The sequence below is a fragment of the Lupinus angustifolius genome, chromosome LG02 (assembly GCF_001865875.1).
Source record: "Lupinus angustifolius cultivar Tanjil chromosome LG02, LupAngTanjil_v1.0, whole genome shotgun sequence".
Taxonomy (NCBI): Eukaryota; Viridiplantae; Streptophyta; class Magnoliopsida; order Fabales; family Fabaceae; genus Lupinus; species Lupinus angustifolius.
In genome coordinates, this window is record NC_032010.1 from 12,437,135 (window position 1) to 12,453,311 (window position 16,177).

Sequence of the window (16,177 nt, forward strand, 5' to 3'; positions counted from 1 at the left end):
TTTTGGAAATTCAATTTCAACAAACTTGTTCCTTGTTGGTGATGTTTTAGTCCTCTTCCTCTTGCACCTAATGGGACCATAGTTTACAAGATCGATATCTTATGTAATATCATAAGGATTAGATGAAAATGTAAAATGCGTGATTGTAATACGGATCGTAAGAACCTACCAAACATTGAATTTCTTTTAATATATACTTATACACAAAATAATAAAAACTTCAGTTTTCTCCTTTGTTATAAATAACAAAATTAACAAGTAGCACTTGATAAAACTTAACTTCAACATCAAAATATATTCATATTAAAGTATTAGGTCTCGCATAATTGAAAAATTAACATGTCAACACAATCAACTAAAGTGTTTGACAATAAAAAACACCAACAAGTATCAGAACCTAATACCTAAATCAATAAATCAAATCACGCAAGGGGATATCAAGATAATAATCTTCGTTGACCTCTTCATCTTCATTAATCTCATCAAGTGGCTCCTCGACATGTGCTTCATCTCCATCGAGTTCATCATTAGAATCAAATTGTGGAATCTCCAACTCTTCACGACCACAACAAATTGTAGCACCATCTCCAACTTTACGCAAGGCTTTTTCTAATGGAGTATCTCAATCGTCATTCTCTCTTTCTACATTCTCATCATCTTCATTATTGTTCATAATCCAATTATCATTGTCGGAAATGTCATCAAGCTTAAATTAAATGTCATATTTCCTTGTTTGCTTCTGGTTTCCAATTTTTAATTAATCATCACAAAGACAACATCATTCATTGTCTTTTGTTTCATACAATTCCTTTTTTTTTGTGGACCTAAAAAACAAATTAACATTTAGCAGACGAATCAATAATTTATTTTACAAAGGACAAGATAAATTATTTTAAATTTTTACCACCTCAAAAGCACTCCAGTTGCGTTCACATCCAGATGAACCGTATGTCAAGCTTAGTAAACGAATTGCAAAGTTTTGCAGCTCTGGATGTTCATCACCATATGACTCCTACCATTGTGCTGAAGTTTTAGTTTCAAGTCCAATTGTGGCTACTATACTACCAAAAAACTTATTTGGACCATGAAAGTCTTCTAGTTCAGTAGCAACCTTTTTAATTATCTCAATATCACCCCCACTTTCCTTCTCAAACAATCATACATTTCTTGCTTAACTTCATAATCGACCTTAAATCCAGGAACATAGTGCAATATGGGATTAAGATAACAATTTGCAGCATGCAAATGCTGATGAAGTTGATTGTCCCACCTTTCATCAATTATCTCCCAAAGAGACATATAACTAAAAAAATAGGAAAACGAATTAGTTATGAAGTATACACTTTAGTTATGGAAAAAAGCCAAGCAATATTAGTTGTCATGATTATTTACCTATTAAAGACACCATTGAAAGCCTATTGTATGCTCACCTTAGTCAAGTCTATTGCTTCATAGATATACCCCATGACTGGTTTCTCATTTGAGTCCACCAATTTGAGCACTTTGATTAGAGGTAAAGCGCCCTTCAAGCAAGTCACAATATTCTTCCAAAACCTTTTATCCATGATCACATTCTCAACTCTTTTCCCATCTCGTGTCCTTTTCATATTGGCTATCCTTCCATTCAATATATGTGAACATTCTTCTCAATGCTTCATTGTTGTCCAATAAGCAACCCAATATTATGTAAGATGTTGCAAAACGAGTCATGGTTGGCCTCACCAAATTGCTAAATTTTTGCAGTAAGGAAATCAAAAACATTCTTCCATATATATATATGTTATAATATTTTTCCACTTGGTGTTGTCTCTTTGTGAACATGTATCTTCTCAAAGTCCTCCAACATTAAGTTTATGCAATCGACAACACAAGGTGTCCAATACAATCTTGTCCTTTTCACCATCAACATTTGTCTAGCGGATTTGTAATTCTCAAAATCGTATGTCACAATTTGGACCACATTTGCCTCACTAGCCTCCTCCGCAATATTATCCACCATATTAGAAATTGTTTCAACTATTTTTTTTTTAATGTGAGAGTAATTTATGGACCTCAAAAAAATAGTCCCTCTCGGGTCATTCACTAACAAGTTCAATATGGTTTGCCTCCTCTTATCAATCCACCCATAAGACATTATGGTGCATCTCATGTCCTTCCAATAAGCTCTATGTTTCTCAATAATAGCCTTGGTTGATTCCATTTTTTTCTCCAGGTACTTAACTCTAAGCTCATGGTAGGATGGTGGCTTAAATCCTAATCCATGTCTTGCAACCTTCTCAAACATACTATCAAATTTTGTTGACCTTAATGCATTAAATGGTATGGCATTTTTATAAAAAATGTCCCAATTTCTTCAAAAGCCTCCTTCTCGGAGTTGAATGTGTGAACGATGATTTTGAGGTTAAACGAGTGAATAATTTTCAAAATCGGTGTTGAATGATTTTCATGTTGAATGAGTGAATGATGATGAGGTTGAATGATTTTCGAGGTCGATTTTGAGAGTAAAGGCATTTTGCTGCTGAGTAAATGAGTTTGGGATTGCTGATGAATGTGTGAGAATGCGGGAAAATTTTAATTTTTTAAGGTCTGATAGTATCTTCAACAACGCATAATGAAGAAGGCATTGTCAATGATATCTAATCAACAACGCAACCTAAAGGAAACGCTATGGAAAAACTCCCCATTCAAATATGAAGGTAAGTGTTCCACATCGCAATCTTAAGGAAACACTATGGAAGATATAATAATTATTTTACTAATTCATTTTTTTTAATGAATTTCAAATTAGTAATTACGTTACGACATTCGATTAATGACAATTAATTAAATATATAGAACAATTAATAATGACATAAATAACATTCAAACAATTAACCGATTAAGCACTGTTTTAAGCGATTAAGTGCAGAGGAAATAGTTTTGATCATATCGACATCGCTTCTTATCGTATGCGCTATTGTATAGCTAAAAGAGAATGAACGAGAGATAAGTATTTAACAACGATTTTTTGTTCTTGCACTGTTGAATTCAATGAAAGCAACTACGTTTTTTTGAGAATGCGCTGTTGATTTCAACGTAATCAACAGCGGATTGTTAAAAAAGCGTTGTTGTATGGGTATAACAACAGCGCAATCATACGAAAGTGTTGTCGAAGACCATTATTCCTAATTCTACAAAGTTACGCACACAACAGAAAATATCCTGATGCATAGAGAAACAGAACATAACAATAAAATGAATGCATATAGAAACACGAAATGACAACTATATGAACACAACTGAATTTCAACTGAATTTATATATCAAACATTAATTCCACTATTTACATAAACATATATCACATAGACCAAATCATATATATTACATTGAACATTAATTGAATTCCCTAAGCTACAATCTGTGCAAAACTAATCTACTATACCTATCATTTGCGAACCAAACTAAGTACAAACTTTGACCATTGTTCTCTAATCTGGTTGACTTGGTCATCTGTATATGATTTTCCAACAAACTTGATTTCATTAGTTGGCCACTGCTGAATGATATCCTTCATGAATTTCAACACGTAATAGCCACAATCTACCTCGTTTGTTTGGTAAGGGGTCTAAAATTAAAATGAAGTAAACATATAAGTATAACATTAGTTGGCCATTACACATATAATTGTTTGAGATGATTTGTGCAAATACCTGCATACGAGTCCACTTGATATTGTTGGGATTTGGTAACTTGTTTCTACCAAGATTATTCAATTTTTAAACTTTCACCACACTAAACAATAGAAAATGTACTTAATTAATAAACAACTAGAAAAGTGAAAGTGTAACTAAAAGTTCAAATGAGTAGTCCACTTACTTAGAAAACATCTCTTTCATAGCGACATAGTTGTTCATATCACCACGTGCCAATGAGTCAAAGTAGTATATTTCTTCATTGACCCGATTGATGACAACCAAAACCCAATGTTGACTAACAAAACATATGTACATGGTTAGGAAATGTTAAGCACAACAAACATACTAAAGAAAGAAATATAAAAGACAATTACAAAATACTCACCCGATATTAAAAGGTGAAAGAAATAAATCTGTATCTTTGTTATGATGATGAGATTATCTGTATTTTGTTCTGTTTTTTCCCAATCTCATTTTTTTTGTGCGACATCAAAGTGGTAAGGTGTGAGGATATGAACATCACATTTTTTCTTATTTAACTTAATAAAACTTTCATACAAGTACCTAATATATTTAGCACAAATGTTAGTTAATTATAACACACCGCCATGCAAAAGTGAGAAGTTAAGAAAACATAATTTACCTCATATATATACATACAGCACTTGCACCTATACAATCATGTTTATGTACATCCCGGACTTCACTCATGCCAATGTATTCATCAACATTATCCCCATAGACTTCGTTGGGAATTTATATAATTATCATATCATCTCCCATCTTCTTTACATGCTCCATCATCTTAGTACAATAGTTGGTAGTGTTCTTGGAGCTCACATCCCTAGTAGATGGCTTTGAGCTCACATCCCCAGAAGATGGCTTAGACTTTTGGGTGCTACTGGGGGTGGAATGTACATTTTCCTGAAATATTCAATTAAAACATATCAATTATAGATCAATATATATATATATATAATATGAGTGAGCATAAGGTGAAAAATCATACTTTAGGAGGAATTACATGAACAAGGTCTATTGGTCAAGCCACAAAAGTGCCTATAGTCCTTCCAACTATAAAGATATCCTCATCGATTGGAATTGGAAGCAACGCATTATCATCGTTTGTAATGTCAATCGAGACCCTCACATGATGGCATGAGATACATGCATTATGCAGCATAGCTTCAACCAACTTGTGCACTTTCCCAACACCCACTACTCGGCAAGTTGGGGTATCCAGGAAAAGTTTGCAAGAACTGATTCCTTGTATGTAAGTTAAAACATATAATTAGTTAACGACTAAATTAAAATAAGTTAACTAAATTACCTCAGGAAGGAGAATCGGAATGGGAGTTTTGTAAGGTGCAGGTGTAGTGCAACTCTCATTGACGGTTAAAGGAACAATGTCAGCATTACTAGCTAGCCGTTGCCACTCAGCTTCCTTCGCCTTCATTGATTGCTCAAATTCGTTGAACCGTTACATGAGGCCATCTAGTTGCTTTTGAGCCTGACTCATTTGGGCTTTGGTTGCACGCTTTGGATGGGGTACAAATATTTGCCGGCTAACCCCAAATCCTACACATAAGATACAGCCAGGGTAGATAGGGAGTCCTAGTGCCTTGTCAAGTATTATGCGACTATCCGGGTTTGCCTCCTTTTCTTTTAGGGCAACCTGGCAAATCAAGAAAAAAAACATATTGTTAATTAATCACATTTTGATAAATAAAGTATGGAAATTACGTATAATTAAATGAGCACTTAGAACACGTCTTACCGCTTATTGAACTTCCTCATTGTCGATGACACCATCCTTGTCCTTACGAGCATCCACCCATAGAACATCGCGTTCTACTCCATGTGGAGTCATAGGTGTATCCCTTTTGTTCTCCAACTAACAAAACATAACCAATAATAATGTAATTAGATATATATGCATACAAAACATAACCAATAATGTACAAATGAACAATACTTACAATTGTTTCCTCGATTCCTCTATACCCCGCCCGAGAAGCTCGGTATGGATACAAAGGCTTGAATGCCCTCTTGCGGTTTTCATTACTTAATTTCTGAAACAATAAACAACATTAATATCAACAATCATATACAAAATCATATATACAAAACTCAATACAAAAAATATGATTTTACCAAGAAAGACTAGTCTTGTCTGTTTAGGGTGACAAAAGTCTTCCATTCCCATTCATCAACGATATTTACATCTTTAGTTGGAGGTTTTAGGTTGACGTTGCCATCAGCATCTCTGAGTAATTTTCCGGCATTAGTTCGAAATTGTCTGAGAGCCTTGCCAGTCAATTTAAGGATATAATCCTTATGCTCCCCACCAACATCAAAAGTTGTCTAAAATAAAAACACATATACATTATATATTGCATGAAAACACATGCGTATATGTACATTGCATGAAAACGTAACATATATACGTACATTGCATGAAAACACAAAAACACAAAAACTGAAAAAGAAATTTACTGTTATTACATTCCAAATACGCTCCTTCACGATATTCCTACATCACTCCATCTGTTGAAGGTTAGCTTCACATTCTGACTAACAACAACACCAATGTAACTTAACAATATGTTGCCACCCTTCGAATTTAATGTTTGGCCTTTAGAGTTCCATTGAACTTCTACCTTCACATCCTTACTTCTTGACCGAATGACATTCTTCGTGGAAGTCATTCCACGTGGAGGTCGTCCTTGAGCAACGATTTGCTTGTCTTGTGGAGTCGGTGAAGCTTTGTCACCACTGTGAGATACATGATCGCCACTTTGGGAAGCCATTAATGAAGTTTTTTTAGTTTATGAAAGTATGAGGGTTTATGAGAGTATGAGGGTTTATGAGAGTATGAGGGATTTCTTTTCGAGTAAGTTTGAGAGCGTAGAAGAAACGATTCATGTTTTAGATATTTAAGCTGTAGTAATCATTTAACAACGCATATTAACGATAGCGATATTGTATTGACCTCTTCAACAACGCATATTTAACGTAGCGCTGTTGTATCAACATATTCAACAATGCATATTAAGGATGGCACTATTGTTGCATATCCAATTGTTTACTACTTATTTTCATTAACACATCAGCAACGCTACCGAGATGTAGCGTTGTTGAATAGAATCTAATTGACAGCGCTATCTGAATTATGTGTTGTTGAATAGAATCTAATTGACATCGTAGTCGTAATTATGCGCTATTAAATTGAACTCATTTTCCAAAGTAACAACGTATTCGTAGTTATGCGCTGTTCAATTAACATTTTACATAACTGTAAAATATTTATACAACATGAATTTACCATGAAGTAGATTATTACAATATAATTGTGTTTATTAATACGAAACTGGATAAAATATTAAACATTACATTTTGTTAATTTGTTTTTGTATTTATTAAGTATTGATAATTTGTTTATTGTGTTTATTAATAAGGAACAATGCAAAAGCATTAAAGAGAATAACCATCCAAATAATTAACAAAAAACAGAAATTAACATCCAAAATAATTGTTTTATTATTCATTCAGAGAGGAAAAATACATTATAATGAACTAAATGATTTGGTACATGAGAATATAATGAATTAAATGATTTGGCAGATGAAGAATACAATGAAAATGATTTCAATGAAGGAAATCAATGAACTTAAGGAATTACTGAAGATGATGAAGAAAATAATTCATTGATCCCCTTTTTCCTTTTATTTCGGTTCAATTGAAAGAGATCAATGAACTAAATCTTCATCTCACGCAAATCTTGTATAACATCCACTTTCCTTCTGAAATCTGGGACCATTTTGAAATTTGAAAGAGCTCAATGAACAAAACTCAATACTTTACAAATTAATCTTGTCCACAATTGCAAATGAAATCAATTGAAGATGAAGAAAAATAATTCTTTGATCCTCTTTTCCTTTTATTTCCTTTCAATTGCAAATGAAAGAGATCTATCAACTAAATCTTCATCTCATCCAAATCTTGTATGACATCCACCTTCCTTCTGAAATCTAGGTCCTTTTTCAAAATCAAAAGTTGTTAAAGACCTCCTTGACATGATTCTGAAACAGAAACACAATTTTTTCCACGACTCCTCTATACGAATCTGGGTGCTTTTTCTCTTTTTCACTATTTGCAGTATTGCTATCTTTTTTACTACTTTGTGTTTTCTTCCTCCTATCTTCATGAACATACTCTTATAGAAACACATACTCTTAGGATTTTAGCTTACTAATGAAATAGAACATTGAGTGAACCATAATATTTATAGATGAGCAACCATTAATATTTCAACAAACGAAGAGACGTATAACCACTCAACCATTAATATTTCAACAACCAAGAAACGCATAACCACTCAACCATTAATATTTCAACAAATGAAGAGACGCATAACTACTCCACCATTAATTTCTCGGACGCTTAAAAAGTCGTAACACATCAACAACGTATAATTAAGCAAGTGCGGTTACTATGTCATCTTCAACAAAGCTTCCTTAAATATGCGATGTTGCATATATTCACATCAACATTGCTTTCTACCAAATGCGCTGTTAAAAATAAATCATTCAAGCCAGCACTAACGTTACTAATGTTCAACAATACATTGTCAAGAATGCTCTGTTAAAGTTACATAAATTGACAGCACCTGCTTTATTATGCACTGTTGATGTTCTTCCGCCTCATTTTCAACAGCGTTGTTCAAAATTGCGCTGTTAAATGACTGATGTTTATTAGGATATCTGGCATAGTATATATTAAGAACACTAACACATGCTTCACAACCATTTTAGTCTATGTGGATGATATGATTTTGGAAGTTAATGATCCGCAACAAATATCTCACACCAAGACTATACTTAACAACAAATTCAGTATTAAAGTTATCGGTGAACTCAAATTCTTCTTGGGATTGGAGGTTGCTAGGACTACTAAAGACATATCTCTCTATAAAAGGAAGTACACCCTGGATCTTCTACAAGAAATAGGGTTCTTAGGAGCCAAACCAGCATCAACTCCAACGGAATACAACACAAGACTCCATTCAAAGTCAGGAACTCCTCTTGCATACATCATAGCTTATATGAGGCTAATAGGAAGATTGCTAAACATAACATACACCAAGCCATATATCTATTTTGCAGTTGGATTCTTGAGTCAATACCTTGCTAATCCTACTGATATTCATCACAAAGTAGCAACCAGAATCCTAAGGTACCTCAAGACCTCACTAGGACAAGGAATATTTTTTCCAAGCAACAACACTATTGTGATAAATTTTTACTTAGACTCAGATTTGACAACTTGTTTAGATACTAGAAAATCTGTAACAGGATGGTCCTTCTTCCTAGGGACAACTTTGGTTTCATGGAAAAACAAAAGACAAAGTACCATTTCCGGATCTTCTTCTGAGGCCGAGTATAGGGCCCTAGCTATGGCCACTTGTGAGACACAGTGGCTAACCTATTTGTTTAAAGACCTTGGCATTCCTCATCCAAATCCAATAACTATATTTTGTGATAATATTTCGGCACTCCAAATTGCAGCAAATCTGGTTTTTCATGAGCGAACAAAGCATATCGAAATGGATTGCCATGTTGTTCGTGAACAAGTTCAAGATAAAACCATTCATCTCCTACTTATCTCTTCTACAGACTAGCTTGTTGATATTCTCACTAAATCTCTTTCTCCTCTCCCATTTTGAAACATCATATCCAAACTTGGTACCATTGTTATTCATATGCCAAGCTTGAGCAGGCTGTTAAAATAGATGACATTGAAGATTCTAGCATGTCCAAAGCCCAACATAAAGTCAAGCACAAAACGTCCAAGTGATCTCTCTTGTAGTTTAGTTAAAACTGGTTATTTCCATTTTTAGTAAGTTTTTTGAATTTCTGTTTTGTGCTAAGTTGTCCAGTTTCCTGATATGGAAACTTTTCTGTTTTTCTTTCTTTTTCTTTTATTCGCTTCTTGAATTACGAGTAGTATAAATTTGCTCTTAGTTTAAGTGTAGAATTAAGTGGTTTAATGCATTATTCTCTTTATGTAAAGAAGATCTATTCATTCAATAAAGAATTCAAATGAGGTTATTCATTGTCAATCTTGTAATCACTGTCTTCTTCTTTCTTCTCTTTTCATTCATTCATTCATGGGTTATCACTTTTCATAATCAATGTCCTGTAGAGTTTCCCTTTTGTGGTCGTTTTTGGAAAGTTATGTTTGCTATATTAATGCTGAGTTTTAAGATTTGAGGTCTTCTAAGATATTTTTTGGTTCCAAATTGATTGAATACACTATATGACAAATCTTGATAAACACTAGTGGTAAGCAGAACCTGACCCTACTCACTCACCCTGTATGGACCAATTATGATCGTGCCTGAATCGTATCGGATCTAGAGCCGATTTGAGTTCAAAGAATAGATCTGGTCAATATTTAGGGTTGAGTAGGGGACAAACATGACTGAGCCATCCTGTCCCATGATTACTCAGTCATCATATTTGTATGTGTCTATATTCAATTGTGTACAAAGTAATGACACATATTTGATCAACATGATTAACAATATATATAATTTTATATGTCAAGTTACATATTCATAATGATAAGTAATATTGAGAAGATTTTATCTAAATAGAGTATGTATTGTATATAATCGGGTCTAGGCCGAGTTCAGGTTCAAAGGCTGACCTAGTCAACATTTAGGGTTGAGTTAGCTTCAAGTCTAGGGTCAGATCCATGTTCAAAATAATAATACGACCAACATTTAAAGTCGAGTAAGAGATAATTTTTACTTGACTCATGCTCACCCCTAACTGTGATGATAAAACAACCCAATGAGATAAATTAGATATTAAAATAAATCAAATAAAGCTTTTCTTGAGGCAATAGTTTTTTGTTGTTGGAAGATTTAAAATATATTATGGTAAGAAGTTTTATATTATCTAATATTGAGATAAAGGAGAAAAATCAATACTATATATTGAACTCAAATTACTTATTATAACATACATCAATTAAAAACATGCATGAGCATTGACACCAATTAGAGACATTTATGATCATTATTAACACTGATTAGAAACATTAGAGATATAAATTGTGTAAACCCTAATTGAATATTAGAGCTTCTAATCCTAATCTCTAATAATTAGTATATATTGTTTCCACATACATCAATACTTATAATGGTATAGTCATAACTTCATCAAACTCGTTAATAAATTCTCTTGTGTTATTCCATTATTCTCAGTCTAATGGTTTCTATTGCACCAACAAGTTTGATGCGCCCCATGTCTAGTAATCAAGTGTCTGAGATATCAGATGTGTAGAGACTAGGTTTCACAATAAGATTGTACACAAAAAAACTAATTTAGACAGCCCATTAGTTTATATAGTTAGTATTAATATTTAACTCTATATCATTGTTTTATATAGTTAGTATTAATATTTAATTCTATATTATTGTTTTTGTTAGATTTTTTAATTCAAAATTCTGTTTTGTTAGTTAAGTAGTTAAGGTTGCTATAAATAGACTTACCTTGTATAGAAAGTTAACTAACATACATTCATATTCACTACAAACAAACCATATTGCATTTACTCTCTTCCTCTCTTTTCTCAATCTTTCTTCATTCACTTTTCTTTGTTCTAACAAATTGGTATCAAGAGCATAGGTTCAAGATCAATAAAGAACCCTCATCAAACTCAAAAAATTCAACAAAAGAATCATGGGACGGAGTGGAACAATTTTTCTAGCAAACCTCCCAATTCTTGATGGCAAGAATTGAAATCGATGGAAGGTACAAATGAAGGCAATTATAGGATACCAAGATGTTGATGAGATTGAAGAACAAGGCTATACAATTCTTGATGAAGAAGCACCAGATGAACAAAGAAGAATACACAAGCAGAACAAGAAGAAGGATTGTAAGGCTATGTTTCTCTTGCATCAATGTATGGATGAAGCACACTTCGAAGAAATATCTAATGCAACCAACTCAAAGGAAGCTTGGTTGATCCTTGAAGCCTGCAACTAGAGAGCTGAACAGTTGAAGAAAGTAAGACTGCAAACTCTTAGGAGACAATATGAATTGATGCAAATAGAGGGAAATGAAAAGGTGGGCCAATTCTTCAACAAAGTTGTCACACATATGAATGCCATGAAGGCTTGTGGAGAGAAAATCACTGATCAATCAGTGGTTGAAAAGATATTGCGCACACTCACCCCTAACTTTGACCACATTGTTGTGGCAATAGAGGAATCCAAGAACTTAGAGGTGTTGAAGATAGAAGATCTTCAAGGATCACTTGAGGCATATGAGCATAGACTCATTGAAAGATCTAATGAAAGATAAGTGGACCAATCTCTACAAGCCCAAGTCACATGCCTAAGGAGTTATGGAGGGAAGAATGGATTCAGAGGAAAGGGTATAGGGAGTTTCAGAGGTGCAAGCCACAAAAACTTCCAAAATAGAGAGCAATAAAGGTTTGATCATGACAAACCAGAAAACTCAATAAGGAGAGGTGGCCTGAATCATTGGAGAGGAGGAAGGAAAACAGTTGATAAAAGGAAGATCAGGTGCTTCAATTATGGCAAGATTGGCCATTTTTCAATTGAATGCAAGTCATCATCCATACAAGATGACAATAAAAGCAAACAACAAAGTGAAGCAACACATAGCTAAGGAAGAAATTAAGGCAGAAAATGATGATCAACCTCTCCAGCTCATTATGGTCACATGTCAGGTCTGTAAGAACTATGACATTTGGTATATTCATTCTGGTTGCTCAAGCCATGATTGACATAGAGATTGATTAGTTAACTTTGATGAGACAAAGAAAAGCACTGTTCGATTTGCTGATAACAGGGTGATTCAAGTTGAGGGCACGGGAGATGTCTTGATCAACAAGAAGGTTAGGAATCAAGCACTGATCACTGATGTGCTCTATGTACCAAACATGAAAAACAACTTGGTAAGTATGTGACAACTACTGGAGAAAGGATTCTCAATGAAATTGCTCAATGGAGCATTAGAGATCTATGATCATAAAAGGAGGCTAGTCATGAGAGCAACCATGTCATCCAATAAAACCTTTCAGGTAATCTTAGAAAATGTGGAGTCTCATTGTCTATCTGCCATGATTGGTGAAGATTCTTGGTTGTGGCACATGAGATTTGGTCACCTGAATTTCAGAGATTTGAGCTCACTCAGATCCAAAAACATGGTATTAGGCCTACCTATAATACAGATTCCAAAGAAAGTGTGTGAAAGTTGCCTCATCAGCAAGCAACCAAGGAATTCATTCAGTAACCACACTGCCTCTAGAGCCAAGGATCTGCTACAAGTCATCTACTCAGATGTGTGTGGGCCTTTTGATGCTCCAACACTAGGAGGCAACAAATATTTTGTAACCTTTGTGATGAATTGAGTAGAAAAGTGTGGATCTATCTCATCAAGTTGAAAGTGAGGTTCTGTCAATATTCAAGGAGTTCAAGAAGTTGGCGGAAAAGCAGTCAGGCACGAACATTAAGATCCTTAGAACACATGGAGGTGGTGAGTTCACATTAGGAGCTTTCTCAGATTTATGTAAGGATCAAGGCATTGTGCATGAGGTAACTGCCCCCTATACACCTCAACACAATGGCATTGTTGAGAGGAGAATTAGGATAATACTCAACATGGTTAGGAGTATGTTGACGATAAAGAATTTATCATACAACTTCTAGGGTGAGGCTGCCACCATAAGTGTGTTTGTCCTTAACAGATGTCCAATAAAGAAACTAGAATCAGTGGTACTTGAAGAAGCTTGGTATGGAATAAAGCCTTCAATAAGACACCTAAGGGTGTTTGGATCACTCTACTACACTCATATTCCAAACCAAATGAGAAATAAGCTTGACAATAAGGGTGTACCTATGATCTTTGTTGGCTACAACGATCATAAAAATTGTATAATCCTACAAACAATCAAGTTATGTTCAATAGGGATGTGCTCATTGAAGAAAGTGAATCACGGAAGTGGTCTCAAGACAGAATCACTAGAGTAACAAGTCTGCAACTAGATTAGGAAAATGAAGAAGTGTCCAGAAAAGAAGAAGTGATAGACACAATCACAGAGACATATCAAGTAGCTAATGAAAGACCACAAAGACAGAAATTATTTCCTTCTAGGCTGAGAGATTTTCAGCTATACTCAGATGGTGCAATTAACTCGGAAGGAGACCTTGTGCAACACTTAGCTCTATTGGTTGATGTTGAACCAGTAAGATTTGAAGAAGCTATTTCAAACATCACTTGGAGAGAAGCAATGTTGGAAGAAATCAAGTCTATAAAGAAGAGTGACACTTGGGAATTGGTTACTTTGCCTACTAAGAAGGTACCAATAGCAGTCAAATGGATGTATAAAGTGAAGTTAAAACCATATGGCACAATTTCAAAGCACAAAACAAGATTAGTTGCAAAAGGCTTTATGGAAAAGGAGGGAATTGACTACTCTGAATTATTTGCACTAATTGCTAGATTGGAAACAATAAGACTCATAGTGGCTCTAGCCAGTTGCAAGACGTAGAGGTTATCACAACTAGATGTGAAGTCAGCATTCCTTAATGGTCCATTAGAAGAAGTAGTATTTGTTAATCAACCTCTTGGATTCATCAGAAAAGGCAATAAAGGCAAGATACTAAGATTAAAGAATGCACTCTATGACTTAAAACAAGCACCTAGAGCATGAAATAAGAGGATAGACAAGTTCCTCTCTGACTCAGGGTTCTAGAAATGTTCAATAGAGTATCGCATGTACTTCAAGTCTTTAGATCAAGGAAGGAGAGCATTGTTCATATGTTTGTATGTGGATGACCTTCTAATAACAGGAAATAGTTCAAAGGGGATAGAGGTCCTAAAGAGCAGCCTAAAAGGGGAATTTGAGATGACAAGTCTAGGCTTACACTCATTCTTTCTTGGTCTTGAGTTTCAATACACTGATAGAGGTCTATTCATGCATCAATGAAAGTATTTGCTTGAGATTCTAACCAAGTTCAATATGTTGAACTGCAACACCTCAGAAACACCAGCATAAATGAATTTGAAGCTGGATAAATGTGATAATGAAGCAATTGTGGATGCAACTCTATTCAGACAACTTGTGGGAAGCTTAAGGTACATTTGTCACTCTAGACCAGAAATTTCCTTCAGTGTAGGCATGATCAGCAAGTTCATGAGAGATCCAAGACACTCACACATGATTGCAGCCAAAAGGATCCTACGATACTTAAGAGGAACTCTTGATTTTGGAGTTGTTTTCCCTCACCAAGATGAGAATATTAGTTCACAACTTGTGGCCTACTCTGACTCAGGTTGGTGTGGTGATGTGATGGACATTAAGAGCACCATGGGATGTGTTTTTATGATAGTAGGAGCTCCAATTTCATGGTGTTCAAAGAAGCAAAGGGTAGTGGCTCTCTCAACTCGTGAAGCTGAATACATAGCAACTTGTCACACTGCTTGCTAGGCTCTTTGCATTTGTTCTCTACTACAAGAACTGGGTATAGAGAATGAAGGTGCTATGGAGTTGCTTGTAGACAGCAGATCAACCATTGATTTGGCAAAGAACCATGTTTATCATGGTAGGAGCAAACACATTGAAACCAAATATCACTTCTTAAGACATCAAGTAGTAGAAGGAAGGATCAAGCTGATTCATTGCAAAACCGAAGTTCAATTGGCAGACATCATGACAAAGCCATTGAAGGTGGATAGATTTAAAGAATTGAGGAAGAAGATTGGAATACACAACTTGAAAGATTGATTTTGTTTGTAGTTGTTGATGTTACAGAATTTTGAATCATGAGGATGTTAGATTTTGTAATTCAAAATTTGTTTTGTTAGTTAAGTAGTCCAGGGTTGAAAGTGTGCATGTCAAGAGGAACACTTTGGAAAGCTCTCTTTATATGTCATGGTTTTGATGAGGACAACTTGTGCTTATAAGAGCTTGAAGATCATCAACAAATCATTGTGCTTAAGTCTTTAATTGGTACTAGGCTTAGACTAGAATCTAGTTTAAGTTGAGTCAAGGCTTAGGGCACCTAATACATGTCTCATATGCATAAATCCTTTTAAATCATTTCATCCTTTTAAATACATGTATATGTGCATTCTAGGCATAAACTAAGTGTTAAACATGTATGAACTAAGTGCATAACGTATTTGAGGTTTTGTATTTAAAAATACACTTTTAAATTGCTGTTAATCGATTAACTAATCCTTTAATCGATTAACCCAACTGCTTTGAAAAGTGGTTGCTACTGGAACACGTTTTAAAATGCTGTTAATCGATTAAAGGCATTACGTTAATCGATTAACCTAACTGTTTGTTAAGTTGTTGAAACTGAAAACTTGAAAAACAGAATCAGTTAACATTTTGAATCACGTTAATCGACTAAGATAGCATTTAATCGATTATCTGGGGTTCTGGACTGATTC

General features: G+C 34.5%; 1 long non-coding RNA gene across 1 annotated transcript in view; it reads left to right on the forward strand.

Annotated features, from left to right (window-relative positions):
• LOC109328999 overlaps window positions 222–16,177 on the forward strand; it is a 20,713-nt gene continuing 4,757 nt past the window's right edge. The window contains exons 1-2 of the long non-coding RNA XR_002105503.1: window positions 222–519; window positions 2,238–2,241. This is a non-coding gene — a long non-coding RNA (uncharacterized LOC109328999). The remainder of the gene's footprint in view (window positions 520–2,237; window positions 2,242–16,177) is intronic.